We start from the raw sequence: 15,348 nt of genomic DNA, 5'->3' as shown, positions 1-15,348 counted from the left end.
CAACTATGTCACACTAGTTGTGTGATCTTGGGCAAGTTGCATTACCTTATTTGCCTCAGTTTCCTCTTTTGTCAAATGAGGTAGAGAAGGAACTGCCCAGCCACTCTCAAATTATGTCAACAAGAGTTGGACACAACTGAAAATGACTGAACAATAATAAAACACGACTAGTAAGTATCTGAGGTTGGATTTTATTTTAAAACTTCCTGACTTCAGGTCCGAACTCTTCTATCCATCACACCAGCTGACCATCTGTAGTTAGCAAGAGTCAGAAGTATAATGATACCTGCCATGTTGAAATTTTTAGTCTTGGACCTTAGTTTCTTTCTCTGGAAAAGATGATGGCTAGGGTCTCTTCTAGCCACAAAACCTATAATTCCATAAAGCTTTCTGCTTAGGCCAGGGAAATTTACTGAGTGACCAAAAAGATAATTGCTTAAAATTTTGGGAATTACTTTCTTTTCTTTAAAAAAAAAAACTGGACCCTTTACATCATCCTGAAACTAGAATTTCCTTCCTTTCCTCCCTCCCCTCCTCCCTCCCCTCCTCCCCTCCTCCCCTTCTTCCTTTCCTTCCTTCCTTCCTTCCTTCCTTCCTTCCTTCCTTCCTTCCTTCCTTCCTTCCTTCCTTCCTTCCTTCCTTCCTTCCTTCCTTCCTTCCTTCCTTCCTTCCTTCCTTCCTCCCTTCTTTCCTTCCTTCCTTCCTTCCTTCCTTCCTTCCTTCCTTCCTTCCTTCCTTCCTTCCTTCCTTCCTTCCTTCCTTCCTTCCTTCCTTCCTTCCTTCCTTCCTTCCTTCCTTCCTTCCTTCCTTCCTTCCTTCCTTCCTTCCTTCCTTCCTTCCTTCCTTCCTTCCTTCCTCCCTTCCTTCCTTCCCAGCATCTATTATGTTCTTTGGATGTGAGATATGAAGGGAAAATATTCATGCTTACTAAACATTTAATTTGTGTTTATTGTAGCAGCAGCTTAGTTTTATGCCCCATGCATTCTACAACCAGGTTGTCTTTACTCAACACTGTAATGCACACGCCTTAGAACAATGGGGCCCCTTGTCTATTCCATGGATAAAATGCATTCATGCCCAGTTTATGAGACTTGCTCAATGGAACATCATGTGACTATTTTAAATGATTATAGAAGTTTATAGTTTTCCTTTTGCTTTTATGGCATTCTTTGTTCAGGAACACAATCCCTGATTATAGCATTATTCCTACAGAAAAACAGGATCCACTTTATGATAACTTGGAGTGACTCATTTCCTAGTAGTCTGTCCATTGTGGTGAAAGGCAATGATCCCAGAGTTCTCCTGCTAAGACCCAAGACCCTTCTCATGAATGAATCCTGCTATTCCTCTGTAGAGAATTCGACAGCATGGTGGGGTAAAAAGTAGGCTTTCTTGGAAGCAGCAGTTCAAATCCTGGCTGTTCTAGTAATTAGTGATGAGACCTTGACAAGACATTTTAATTTTCTGGGACATTCTTTCCTCAATGGGAGTGATACTTCCTGTACTCACAAAACTCTTTGGATAGTATAGTATAGTTAGTATAGGTCAAATATTTTATAAGGCATAAAGGAATCTAGAAATATCCCTGTTTATTATAATTACTATTTTTCTAGGCAGTCATTGGGTATCTCTCCAGAGGGTTATGACAAATGAGATTTGACCATGGCAATGAACTTTTTGATGGGTCTGGAATATAGACAGATGTATCCTGGGGGCAGTGTGTCTTCCTGGTGGCAAAGACATCTCATGGATGGCTTAGGTTATGAAAGATACGTGGAAGAATCCTGAAGAGAGACACTCAGATTTTAAATCGTCTTTAGAGTGCTTATTTGTTTATAGAATCATAGATCCATAGCAGAAAGAGACTTCTGGGACCACCTAGTTCAAAGCCTCTCAATTTACTGATAGGGAAACTGAAGCCTAGAGAAGCATTTGTTCATAGTTCCAGAATTTTCAGACACCTCTGGGATAATCTAGTGTAATGTTTCATTTATAGATGGGGAAAATGAGTTCCAGAAAAATACATTTGCTCTTTGTTCTAGAGCAGTGATGGTAAACCTTTTAGTGGGGTGGGGGATGTCCTCAGGCATGTGTGGAGAGGGGGAGGGGAGCATCCTGGCCCCACATCCCTCTGGCTTTCTAGTAATGAACTCTAGTGAACTATATGCTGGGGTGATGGTGGGCATGCCCATAGAGAAGGATCTGAATGCCCTCTCTGGCACACATGCCATAGGTTTGCCACCATGATTCTAGAGGTTGCAGGGACCTTTAAAGTCATTTAATGCAACTTTCTCATTTTATGAATGAGAAAGCTGAGTTGTAGAAAAGATGGATGACTTATATGGGTTGTCATATTTGGAAAATGATCTTCCTGACTGAGTCTAGAACCCTAACCATGATACCAATTCCATTTGAAGAAAAGAAATATATTTGGTTTGCTCTGCATTATCCCTCAATGTAAAACTGAAAGGGACTTGTTGAGTCCATCTGGTCCAACCATCTAATTTTAGACCCAAGGAATATGAAGTCCATGGGAGTAAAGGGATTTGTTTCTCTTCTAATTTTTTTTTAATGTCAGAATCTTTAATATTCAGGTCATAGGTCCATTTTGAATTCATTGCTGAATAATATGTTGGACTAAATCTAATTTCTACCAGACTAATTTCCAATGTTCCCTCTAGTCCTTATCACATAGAGAGTTCCTTCTAGGTAATATATGTTTTGGGGTTTATTGAACACTGATTTAATTCATCTTTTCTAATATGTTCCATTGACTTTCTGTTGTATTTTTTAAACCAGGTTTAATGACTGTTGCTTTATAATATGGCTTGAAAGCTCTATCATTCCCCCTCATTCCCCCTTCATTCCTACCATTTTCATAATTTTCCTTGATATTTTATAATTTATATTAGGAGTCCTTAATCTTTTTTTTTTTTGTCATGGAGCCTTTTGGCAATAATCTCTGGATGTCACTATGGACCCTTTCTCAGAATCACGGTTTTAAATGCATAAAACAAAATATGTAGGATTGAAAAGGAAACCAATCATGCTGAAATACAGTTAGCAAAATATTATTTTTAAATTTCATGGGCTCCAGGTTAAGAACCTTTCTGTATCTTTTGTTTCTCCAAATGAACTTTGCCTTACTCTATAAAATATCCCGTTGGTAGTTTTACTGGTGTAGCAATAAATCTATAAATTAACTTCAGTGGGGCTGCCATTTTTATTACATTGCCACGGCCCAGTCACAAACACTCAATTATCCTCCAGTTATTTAAATTATTGTTTTTTTTTAAATTTCATTAAATAATGTTTTGCAGTTGGATTTACATAGATATCGAGTAGCCTTTGGTTGATTGACTCTCAAATGTTTGTGCATTTTGTAGTTATTTTGAATGGATATTGATAGCTCTGATAAAAGAACACTTTAAGGTTTGCCTAATGCCTTACACATATTATCTCATTTTATATTCACAACCACTCCTAGAAAGCAGATGCTATTTTTATCTATATTTTGCTGATAAGGAAATTGAGGTAAACAGGAATTAAATGACTTGTCCCAAGGTCACACCGGTGGTCTGAGACTGGTTTTGCACTCAGGTTTTCCTGACTCCAGGCTCAGCACTCTATCCCCTGTGCCATATTTGCTTCCTGGATTTTGTTATTATTATATAGTACTGTTGTAGATTTTCTTCCTTTTGTGGGTTAATTGAGCAGCCTGACACTTTGCTAAAACTATTAACCTCATCTCTAATTCCTTAGGATTTTTGAAATATGTGAACAAATAGATGAATAAAAATAATTTATTAAGTTCTATTTAGTGCAAAACCCTGTCATTTCTGGGGATGCTAAGAGAAAATTAGAGACAGTCCTTGCTCTTAAGGGGCTCACATTCCAGTAGGGGCAACAATAAACATAGGGAATTTCAGCAATAAGTTGGATGGAACGGGTCTCATTATCCTTAGGGGCAATGATAAAGAAGATGGCAATGCATCTCCCTTAGTGCCATTTTCACTGAAAAAACCACATGATTTCTGGTGCTGTAACATTTGATGGTGCCAAGAACATTCTGCCATAAGCAAATAGGGATTTACTCTCCTTTATCTAGTCTTTAAGTCTTAAATTTCATTCTCTTGGCTCTTTGCAATTGCTAGCCTTTCTAACTGCCAAAAGTGACGTAGTATTGTTAACGATCAGGGCTTCTAGGTCATATGGTCTATTTGGGGTTTCCTTGGCAGAGATATGGGAGTTGTTTGCCATTTTCTTCTCCAGCTCATTTGACAGATGAGGAAACTGAGGCAAATAAGATTACGTGACTTGCCCAGAGTCACCTAGATAGTAAGTGTCTGAGGTCAGATTTGAACTTCCTGACTTCAAGCCGGCACTCTATCCACTATACCTCCTACTTGCTCATCCTTAAGAATACAGGAACTAAATATGGCAGAGGACCAACTTTCAGGGAGCCTTTAATTGAATACATGTAAGGACAATATTAGAAAGATCACGGAGCCAGAGGACATGGATTCAAATTCTACCTCTGTTATTAACTTAACAAGTCATTTAACTTCTGAGTGCCTTAGTTTCTTTATTTGTAAAGGAAAAGAATAACACCAAATGACCTTTGAAGTCCTAGAACTATGTATCGTCCTATGAATCATTTCAACTTCCTTAATCTCAGTCCCCTCATCTATAGATGACTAGAGATAGAGTAAATGCCCTTTGAGATCTCTTTTAGCTGTAGAACAAGGTATGATTTTGGGAGCCTTTAAAGAGCCCTGAAGAAATCCAAGGAACTCTGTGTCCAACTTAGATTTTAATGAGAAGATGGAAATAAATATACGTAATGAAGAATAAATATAAAAGAATGGTATAACCTTCAGGAGCATTCAGAATGAATTGAAGGTGGTGATGAATAGGCAAGAGGAAGGACTTTCTTCAGCTCTGTTGGGGATAAGAGGAGAATTAGTGAAGGGAGAGAAGTACAGCTTGGGGTGGATGGGCAAGTGCTACCTAATAGAAGGTTGAAGTATTCAAATCTTAAATTGCTTCTCTTTTCTCTACCAAGAATGATGATCTTTGGGCTCAACAAGATAGAATAAAAATCATTGTCAGGGTATTTACAACCAAGACAAATAAGAGGAGAGCAATAGAACCCCCAGACTGCCTTGGCATGACCAGGCCTCCAAGAATACTATCTCAGAGGACTGAAAGAACTGAAGGGTATGATTGCTGAAAGATCATGAGGAATAGGGTTAGAAGACAAATATTGTAGGATAAATATCTGGATTAAAAATATATTTTAATTAATTTGTTAAGTATTATCCAATGATGTGAACATTTTAAAATATTCATTTAAAATTTTTCGAGTTCCAAATTTTCTCCCTCATACCTGTTTCTTTCCCATCTTTGAGAAGGCAACCACTTTGATATTGATTATACATGTGGAATCATACAGAACATATTTCTATATTAGCTATGTTGCCAAGATAAAAGTGAGAAAAATGTAAAAAAAATGTAAAAATAGGTAATATACTTCAATCTATATCCAGAGTTCATCAGTTCTTTCTTTGAAGGTAGATAGCATTTTTTTTTTTATATCATGGATCCTTTGGAATGGTCGTTGTCTTGATCAGAATAGTTAAATCTTTCAAAGTTGATCATTCTTAGAATATTGCTATTCCTGTTTACAATGTTCTCCTGTTTCTGATTACTTACCTTTTCATTCAGTTAAAATAACAATTCTGAGGTTTTACTGAAACCATATTGCTCATTATTTCTTATAACACGATAGTATTTCATCACAATTGTATATCACAGCTCTGTGTACAATGCTCTCTTGGTTCTGCTCCTTTCACTCTGCATCAATTCCTGCAGATTATTCCAGTTCACATGGAATTCCTTCAGTTCATTATTCCTTTGAGTACAGCCATTCCCCAATTGATGATCATTCCCTAGATTTTCTTTGTCAACATTAAAAGAGATGCTATAAATATATATTTTTTTGTACAAATAGATCTTTCCCACTTTTTTTGATCTCTTTGGGATAGACATCTAGTATAGCCAGGTCAAAGGGTATACAAAAATGCCCTCTAGGCATAGTTCCAAATCATTCTCCAGAATGGTTGGACCAGTGCTCAACTCTACTAACCATGCACCAGTGTCCCATTTTCCCCCATATCTCCTTCATCATTTGTCATTTTTCTTTTCTGTCATGGAAGTCAATTTAACAGGCAGGAGGTGGTAATCTCAGAGTTATTTTAATTTGCATTTCTCTCATCAGTAGTGACAGCATTTTATGTGACTATTGAGAGTTCAGATATCTGATTTTGAAAACTGCCTGTTCATATCCTTTAACCATTTATCAAATGGGGAACAAATGTCTGGATGAAAAAATAAAGATTTGTGAACACTTAGAAAGAGAAATAGTAACCATTAAGAGCCAGCATGACTTCATTAAAGATGGTTCATGATAGACAAACTCTTTTCATTAAGAAAAACAATATGACCACTAGATCATGGGAATGGCATCATATAACCACATTTCACCAAAGTAGGTGCCTGTGTCCCATATTATTCTTTTTGTTTGTTTGTTTTGGAAAATTTTATTTAGTCAATTTAGAACATTTTCCCTTAGTTACAAGAATCATATTCTTTCCCTCTCCTACCCCTTCCCCTTCCCGTAGCCGACACACAATTCCATTGGGTTTTACATGTGTCCTTGATCAAAACCTATTTCCATGTTGTTGATGTTTGCACTAGTAGTAGTAGTAGTAGTCTCTCAGTAATCGAGGATGAGGACCGTCTTTGTGCGTTTTCATCCATGGTGCATAGATGAGTGTGCACAAAGATACTTGTGCGTGAAGGAGATTTAAGTGGAAAAGTCATTGCACAGAGACAGTCCCACTCTCTCGGCATTGGAAGCCTGGGTCCAGTGGCACGAAAAGTCGTTATATCTGGAGACTTCCTCAGCTGCATTGGCTGGCCGTGTTGTTCTTTGTGCTCCAACACGCCCTAAGCACTCCACAGTGCTTTGCTGCATTGCCCTCTCAGCCGTTGAACCTTCTTATTGGTTTCTTCCGTCGGTTTAGCCGAAGCAGTCTTCACATGCTGGGTGAGCAAAGCCTTGGTTCACCAGGGGTCGACGACCCGATGGCTACCCTCACAAGGTTTGGCCGGCCTGTCGAAGCCGTTGCCCTGGGTGTGGCCACTGCCTCATGCTAGCATGTTTGCACTAGGATGATCATTTAGAGTCTACATCCCCAATCATATCCCCATTGACCCATGTGATGAAGTAGTTGTTTTTCTTTTGTTTTTCTACTCCCCCAGTTTTTCCTCTGAATGTGGATAGTGTTCTTTCCCGTAAATCCCTCTGGTTTGTTCAGGAACACTGCATTGCCACTAATGGAGAAATACATTACATTCAATTGTATCACAGTATATCAGTCTCTGTGTACAATGCTCTCTTGGTTCTGCTCCTTTCACTCTGCATCAATTCCTGCAGACTATTCCAGTTCACATGGAATTCCTTCAGTTCATTATTCCTTTGAGTACAATAGTATTCCATCACCAACATATACCACAGTTTGTTCAGTCATTTCCAAATAGGAAGGCATCCCCCCATTTTCCATTTTTTTTTTGCCACCACAAAGAGCGCAGCTATGAATATTCTTATACATGTCTTTTTCCTTATTATTTCTTTGGGATATAAACCCAGCAGTGCTATGGCTGGATCAAAGGACAGGTAGCCTTTTAGGGCCCTTTGGGCATAGTTCTAATTGTTCTCCAGAATGGTTGGATCAATTCACAATTCCACCAGCAATGCATTAATGTCCCTACTTTGCCACATCCCCTCCAGAATTCATTACTTTCCATAGCTGTCATGTTAGCCAATCTGCTAGGTGTGAGGTGATACCTCAGAGGTGTTTTGATTTGCATTTCTCTGATTATAAGAGATTTAGAACATTTTTTTCATGTGCTTATTAATAGTTTTGATTTCTTTATCTAAAAACTGCCTATTCATGTCCCTTGCCCATTTATCAATTGGGGAAATGGCTTGATTTTTTTGTACAATTGATTTAGCTCCTTATAAATTTGAGTAATTAGAGTTTTGTCAGAGGTTTTTGTTATGAAGACTTTTCCCCAATTTGTTGCTTCCCTTCTAATTTTGATTGCATTGGTTTTGTTTGTACAAAAACTTTTTAATTTGATGGTTTCCTTCTTTATATTCAGGTCATTCACCCATTCTGATTTTCTCTTGGTATAGGGTGTGAGATGTTGATCCAAACTAATCACTCCCATACCGTCTTCTGATTTTCCCAGCAATTTTTTTCAAATAGTGGATTTTGGTCCCCAAAGCTGGGATCTTTGGGTTTATCATAGACTGTCTTGCTGAGGTCATTTTTCCCAAGTCTATTCCACTGATCCTTCCTTCTGTCTCTTAACCAGTACCATATTGTTTTGATGATCACTGCTTTATAGTATAGTTTGAGATCTGGTACTGCAAGGCCACCTTCCTTCGCATTTTTTTTTCATTATTTCCCTGGATATCCTTGATCTTTTGTTCTTCCAAATGAACTTTGTTATGGTTTTTTCTAATTCAGTAAAACTTTTTTTTGGCATTGATGACATTGAGGCAGGGCAGAGGAGTTGATCTGAAAAGCTGGATATGCCCATCTGGAATGAGGGGTGCAAAGATGGAGTGTTTTGGCTGTGAGACTGGGCTGCCTCCTCTCTGCTTCTTCTCTAGCTGCCTCTATACCACCTGTGTTCTATACCCCGAGCCTGGAACAGCTGTGCCCACATGGTACTCCCTCTGGACTAGCACTCTTGCCTGCCCAGAGATTTCAGCCATCACTGGATGGCTCAGCACTGTAGGCAGGGGAGGGCTCCTGGGACCTTCCTTCTTCCTTCCCCTTAAACGCACATGCTCTAGAGTTCAGACCTTTTTGGGATGCACCTTTTAAGTTGGGTCTAGGAGGAGTGTTCCCTAGTTGTGTCCTGTTGTTAGATTTGGTTTTCAATCCCCTCGAAGCATTATGTTTTTGATCTCTAAGGATGGGTTTATGGAGGTCTGAACTGTTGTGATCTCTAAGCTGCCATCTTGATTCTGCCTCTGATATTATTCTTGTGGACAAGATGGAGGCATGCATTGAGCAAATGAAGTATTAAGTAGACTCTGAATTGGTGAACTGTTTCAATGAATCTTTGCATGTTTGCTCACATTCACATTTTCTCACATCTAGATCCTGGGTCTGTCACTTCTTGCTAGACTCTCTTTGACCTCTTGCTGTCTGGGAGGGAAGGAGGGAAGTAAAAAAGGAAGAAGGAAGAAGGAAAGAATTATTTATTAAGCATCTACCATGTGACAGGCACTGTGCTAGGTACTTTATGAATATGATCTCATTGGATGCTCACAAGCACCCTGGGAAGCAGGTACTCTTATTACCTGCATTTTATAGAGAAGGAAACTGAGACAGAGGTTAAGTGATTGACCTAGGGTCTCATAGCTAGTAAGTGTCTGAGGATGAAATGAATGAATCATTCTGGCAGCTAGAAACCAAAGGTGCTCTGTTTTAGGTCCCCCTCTTTGCTCCTAAAAATCTGAGCTCAATGCCTAACTCTAGTAAATGATGCCACATCACTCAATTTGCAGAGATGACATTATAGAATGGTAGATGAAAAGTACCATAAGAAAGATTAAAAGGGAGCTCAGATGAAAAGAGTATTTTTTGCTATAAAAATCAAGGAAGACTTTGTAGAAGTGGAGACATTTGATACAGGCTTTGAAGGATGGGTAGGATACCTATAGATGGACACTGGTGGTGGGGAGATCATTCTTGGTGGAGGCAATGATGTGGGCAAGGGCACAAAGACCGAAAGATAGAAGACTGACAAAAAAGTTTTTTTAAAAAACATTGGGAGCAAGAGGAATACTGCTGAAGGAACTGTAAGATTATAATTGGGGTAGGTAGGATAATGATAACTCAGTTAGGGGAGATGGATGAACTACTCAATTCTTATTTCGCTTCTCTTTTTTCTGCCAAGGAGAATGAATTTTGGATTTAGGAAGCCTGGGAAACCAAAGTAAATGAGGAGATATTAAGGAAACTTAGATATACTAGATAAGGTCACAGAAATATGGAATCTGAGATTTGAAAGGGATATCAGAGAATCTAGTTCAAAGCCCATCCATGGAATGAATCCTCACTAGAAAATATTTGACAAGTGTTTATCTAGTCTTTGCTTGAAGAACTCCAGGCTATACTTTTCTGAATTTCTCTAAAATCTCCACATCTGCCACATTTCATCTTCCCCAATTAGAATGTAATCTCCTTGAGTGCAGGGACCATCTTTATTTCAGCCTGTATGTGTATTCTTGGTGTCTAACATAGAGCCTGGCACATAGTAAGTATTTAAGATATAGTTATTTTCTTGACTTGAAGTCACCTGTGGTGCATCAGGTAGAATTTGAACCCATGTCTTTGGACTGCAAATTCAGAGCTATTTTTACTGTACTAGGCAGCTTCCTATGTCCTATAGATCATAAGTCTATAGAAGTGGGTAGTTCTGACAGAAAGATAAGGCACTTAAGATTCAGAATGAAATGCATAGTTTTGGACATAATCAATGTGTGAATTTGTTTTTGCTTGACTAAGCATAGTTGTTACAAGCTTTCTTATTTTTTTCCTACTAGGGAGTGGTGGTAGAGGAGGGAGAAGTTCCTTAACATCCTCCCACATCTCCAAATGAGAAGAGAACAGAAGGAGACAAGGACAATCAGGACAGCTTTGAAAGTTACGTGCTAAACTGATCACACATTCAACAGAAAAGCAATCTTTGCTCAATAGAGATTGATGGTGTTGTACAGTTATCTCCTCTCTACAATGTATACAGTAATGCCTCTTTGGTTTTAGTTCACATTAGAAAGAGGATCAAAGGAAAAAGTGAATGTGTATATATTTCCTTAGGATTTTTCTTTCTCTGCAATCTCTCCAGTTAGATGAGTTTGGTCAAACCAGGGCTGGAAAATACTTTTAGAATCACCCAGCCCAGCACTCTCATTTTTTAAGTGAAGACCAGAGATTCATGGGATATTCCGGAAAGCATCTGAAGTAATTCACTCATGTCACAGATGAGAAAACTAAGGACAAAAAAGGTTAGGGGCTTGCCCAAAAGTAGTAAGCTAGAGAGGCAGGATTCCAACCCAGAGCATTTGACCACAAATCCAGACCCTTTTAAGACTTAGAGAAAAATGATGGCTGTCTCTGAAACTTTCCTTCATCTTCCCAGTTGGCAGCAGCCTTTCCCCCCCTCATTTTTAACATTGTTTCTCTCTTTTCTTTTATTACATTCTATCGTGTAGCATGCTGATTTGTCTGTGTCAATTCCTCACTTATTAAATGAGAAGACCCTTGAGGGCAAGCCTTGTCACTTCTCATCTTTGGCTCTCCAGAATCTAGCAGAGAGTTGTTCAGATGGCAGATAATTGGAAAATGTTGGTTCAACGGAATTGTCAATGTTTTGGTGAATCAGAGGAAGTTTGATGACCTTCCAATACCCTCATCTTCAGTTTAGGGTGATTAAAATAAACAGTCAGGTGGCAACTCATCCCCTCTTCCCCCTGTGCTTTCCAGCCTCAATAACAGTTCTTCTAGCCACTCAAAGTGAAGCAGCAGTCATTCAACTCTTATCCTCTGTGACTCAATGAGAGAAGAAATCCCCTCAACACAGTGCAATCTCTGACTCAGTTTCTTTGCTTGTAAAATGGGATGGTAAAGCTGATCCTATTTACCTGGCAGGGGTATTGTGAGGATCAGGCATTATAATGTAGGTAAAGTAATTTAAACTCACTAAAGCTCTATAGAAGATGCCAGATATAATTAGAAACTGAGAACCACTCTCGTTCAGTTGCCCCCCAGCAACAAAAAGCTGCCAGCCTTCAGGGGTGAGAACTATTGGGTCAGACAAATGGTGAAGGAACTGACAGGTCGATGCCTGGATCCTTTAAATGTGCTCTGAGGACTTGTCTAAACAAGAAGACCTCCATCAGTACTGCACCTTTGCCCTTTAATTCCTGTGGCCCCTTCTTTATGGGGGAGATGATGTTTTCCAGTGGAAGGAGCACTGCATTTGAGGTCACAGGATTGGAGTTCAAATTTAGGCTCTGCCACTTATATATGTGACCTTACTCTAGTCACTTGCCCGCTCTGGACTTCATTTTCCTTTTCTATGAAAGGAGGGGGTTGGACTAGCTGACCTCGGAGGTCCCTTTCACCTCTAAATCTATGTTCTTTAGGCTGTATTTTCCGAAGCTCTGGCTAGCCAGCCTCCTCTAAAAGAATAATCACCTGCCATTTCCCAGGAGCAGGATGAGGGAGAAGGGAAAGATTTATGCTTCTGTTCTCTCCGGCCGACAGATTGATCCTGAGGGGAGCCGGTTTCGGGAAACCAAAGTTGGTGGCAGCTGAAAACCAGGAGTGGGTCCCGTGAGCCAAGCCCTACTGCTCCTGGTGGAAGGCAAGAAAGGAGTCACTGGGCACAGCGAAGCCCCCAGGCATGGTACAGGGATGGGCAGACCTCATGGGTACTTTGGTCTGGCGTAGACAGACTCTCAGCTTCCTCCCACCTTGAATGCCATGATTTTATGATTCTTTGAAAACTGGAGAATAAATGACAGTCAACACACTCCAGAGACCACTTTTCTGAAATATCAGATCATTTCAGGGAGCTTTTGACAGATGCCAGATTGTAGTCGACTCGTGATTGATTCCTCTAACAAGTCCCTCAGTGGAAGGAATTCTACGGAGTGGTGGAAGTGGGCGCTCTTGGGTACAGAGTGGGGGAGGAAGAGGTCGCTGTCATTTAGGCTTTGGGAACCCTGATTTTCAAGCCAGATTTGTCATCTCTCTCTTCTGAAGGGCAGTTCTGTGCCACATGGGCACGGCCAGCAAGGATACCCAATGGGAGCCAACATTTTTTCCTTGCCATCAGCTTCAGACCTTACTTTAAGGCACCCCAGGGGTGCATGTGCCAGTCACGCACTCTTTTCCACAAAGGGGTCCCCCCAGCAATGAGGCTTGGACTGGGTTCCATCCCGAAGGAGCCTGCCTCTAACGAGAGGTGCCTGGACCCTCTTCTCATGCTCATTGGCTCATTGAGGCTCTTGGGATGACAGACCCTTCCCCAGGGGACTATAAAGGAACCTATCGTAGACCGTGAAGCAGGTATGAGCTGAATCATTGATTCCTAGACTACCACACATAAAACATCCCAGGGTAGGAGCCCATTGGAGAGACATTAGGAGAGCTGGAGGATTGGGGCCAGGGGCTGAAGCAGGCAGCCGGGATCCCTCCTTCCCAGTTATTGCCCGCAGACTAGCTCATAAAGGGACCCCAGAGGGAAGCCGGGCCCTGGGCAGAATTTGATGGGCCCCGCAGGACCCAGGGGTGCAACGGTCTGACCTGCCAGCCCGAAGAGCGGCCATTTGAACGGAGCCTCCGAAGCACAAAGCTCTCAGTGTGGATGTAATTAGTGTGAGCTGTTCCTCTAGTGGTCTGAGCTGGGGGATTCAACTGCCTCTTTCTTCTTTCTTAAGTCGGCTCCTGGTGAGAGACAGCTTCGAAGGTCGTTTAGCCTCGGTGGGCCATTCGTGGACGGACGGGCCCTGCTTGGGAGGATGGGGGCAGATCCAGGGGCTGCTCCAGTCTCAGCCCTCTGCGTGCCCCCGTCCTCCACCTGGCCTGCAGGACGGCTTCTTGGGGGGGCCCTGGGATGTGGGGAGCATGCTGGGGAGAGAGAATCCCATAAACCCAGGCCCAACACTGAATCAAGCTGTGTTTCCATTCCCATAAAACACCTCCTATGTTTTCCTTTCCTTTTTTTCCCATTCATTTTCCCTCTGGTTTTCAACTAGTTTCAATTAGCTAAGAAAATAGCTGATGGTGTGTGTTGGTGAAAGCCTGCTTGTTTCCCTGCTCTGGGTTGGAGCTGGGTCAGATTCGGGGCACCCGCGGCCCCAGGCACACACCACACCTAGCCATGAAGAGATGGAACCAGGGCTGTCGGCTTCCCTTAGGTTCCTCCTGCAGCGTGTCCCTGGGAGAGCCCCTCGCCTTTGTCTTCACCCTTCTCCTTTCCAGCCTTTGGAGAGGGACGGGAGAGTCAGCAGGACCCCGCAGTTTGGATGGGGCTCCCTCTTCTTGGTGCTCTTCTGGCCCCCACAGCCATGAGAGCTACTGCAGCAGGCTTTGTTGAGCGCTTAGAGCTTGGTCAGACATCCAGGAAGTCCAGGGTTGTCCACCTGTATCCTGGGCGATCATCCTCTGGACTCTGCTAGAGAGCGAGGCTGATGACTCTGGGAAGCTCTGTCGCACTCACGTCCAATGAGCAAGTCAAGACATCGCCCCATGATCTCATTGATCCTCCTCAAAAACGGAGGACAAATGCCAACCACCACCACCCTGGGAAGATGTCCCCATTACCCAGCATTCTCAGAAGACTCATTGCAGAGAAGGTGCCAACCTGCCTCGGTACAGGGAATTCCTGACCTCAATGACGTCACAGAGACCGTCTGCCCTCCTCTCCTAGCCCTGGGTTCTCTTTGGCAGAGCAGACACCCATGGCGTGCCAATTCCACCCAGAAAAGGGTCAGGGATCTAGAGTCTGAGGCGCTAGCTCCCTTTGACTCACCCCAGCCTAAATGGACGGTGGCATTTCCAGCACTTAATCACCCAGGCTTGGAAATGAAACAATTTACTGAAAGCCTGAAAGTACAGTGTAGATATCCCCAGGGCTCAGCCTTTCCCCCAACTCCTCAGGTAAATTTTTCTTAATCTTCTGAATGTGTCGTGAAAGTAAAGTCTTTGACAGTAAGGATTAGGGTCCCCCACAGTGCCTGCAAGTGTAGCCCTCACTTTATTTACTTAGGCACTAAAGGGAAGCGGGGAAATGGGAAAATTGTTTGAGCCTGAATAAAGGGAGGAGAAAAGTCCTTTTTTCTTTTTCCTTTTGGAGAGGGGAGACCTGAGTAGCCTACACCAGGGGAGAAGGTTAAAGTAAAGATGCCAGAAATAAAAGATGCCTGGCAGAAAAGACTTCGGAGGGGATGGCATAAAGGGCACACATGAATATCAGCCTTGGCATGAAGGGCAGACACCGTATCCTGTGGGAGAAGGAGGAGACAATGGTGAATAACACCAGATGTATGCCAGGCTTGAGTTCCTTCCACCTCTGCAGCTGTTGCTTCTAGTGGCATTTCCACTGGACCAGAAAGAATGGGTTAAGATTTGGGCAAACTGAAGAATGATTTTCCAGGCTGAGGGAGCTATAGAGTGGAGAGGCCAGAAAGGT

The sequence above is a fragment of the Monodelphis domestica genome, chromosome 2 (assembly GCF_027887165.1).
Source record: "Monodelphis domestica isolate mMonDom1 chromosome 2, mMonDom1.pri, whole genome shotgun sequence".
NCBI lineage: Eukaryota > Metazoa > Chordata > Mammalia > Didelphimorphia > Didelphidae > Monodelphis > Monodelphis domestica.
This window is presented reverse-complemented; position numbering follows the sequence as displayed.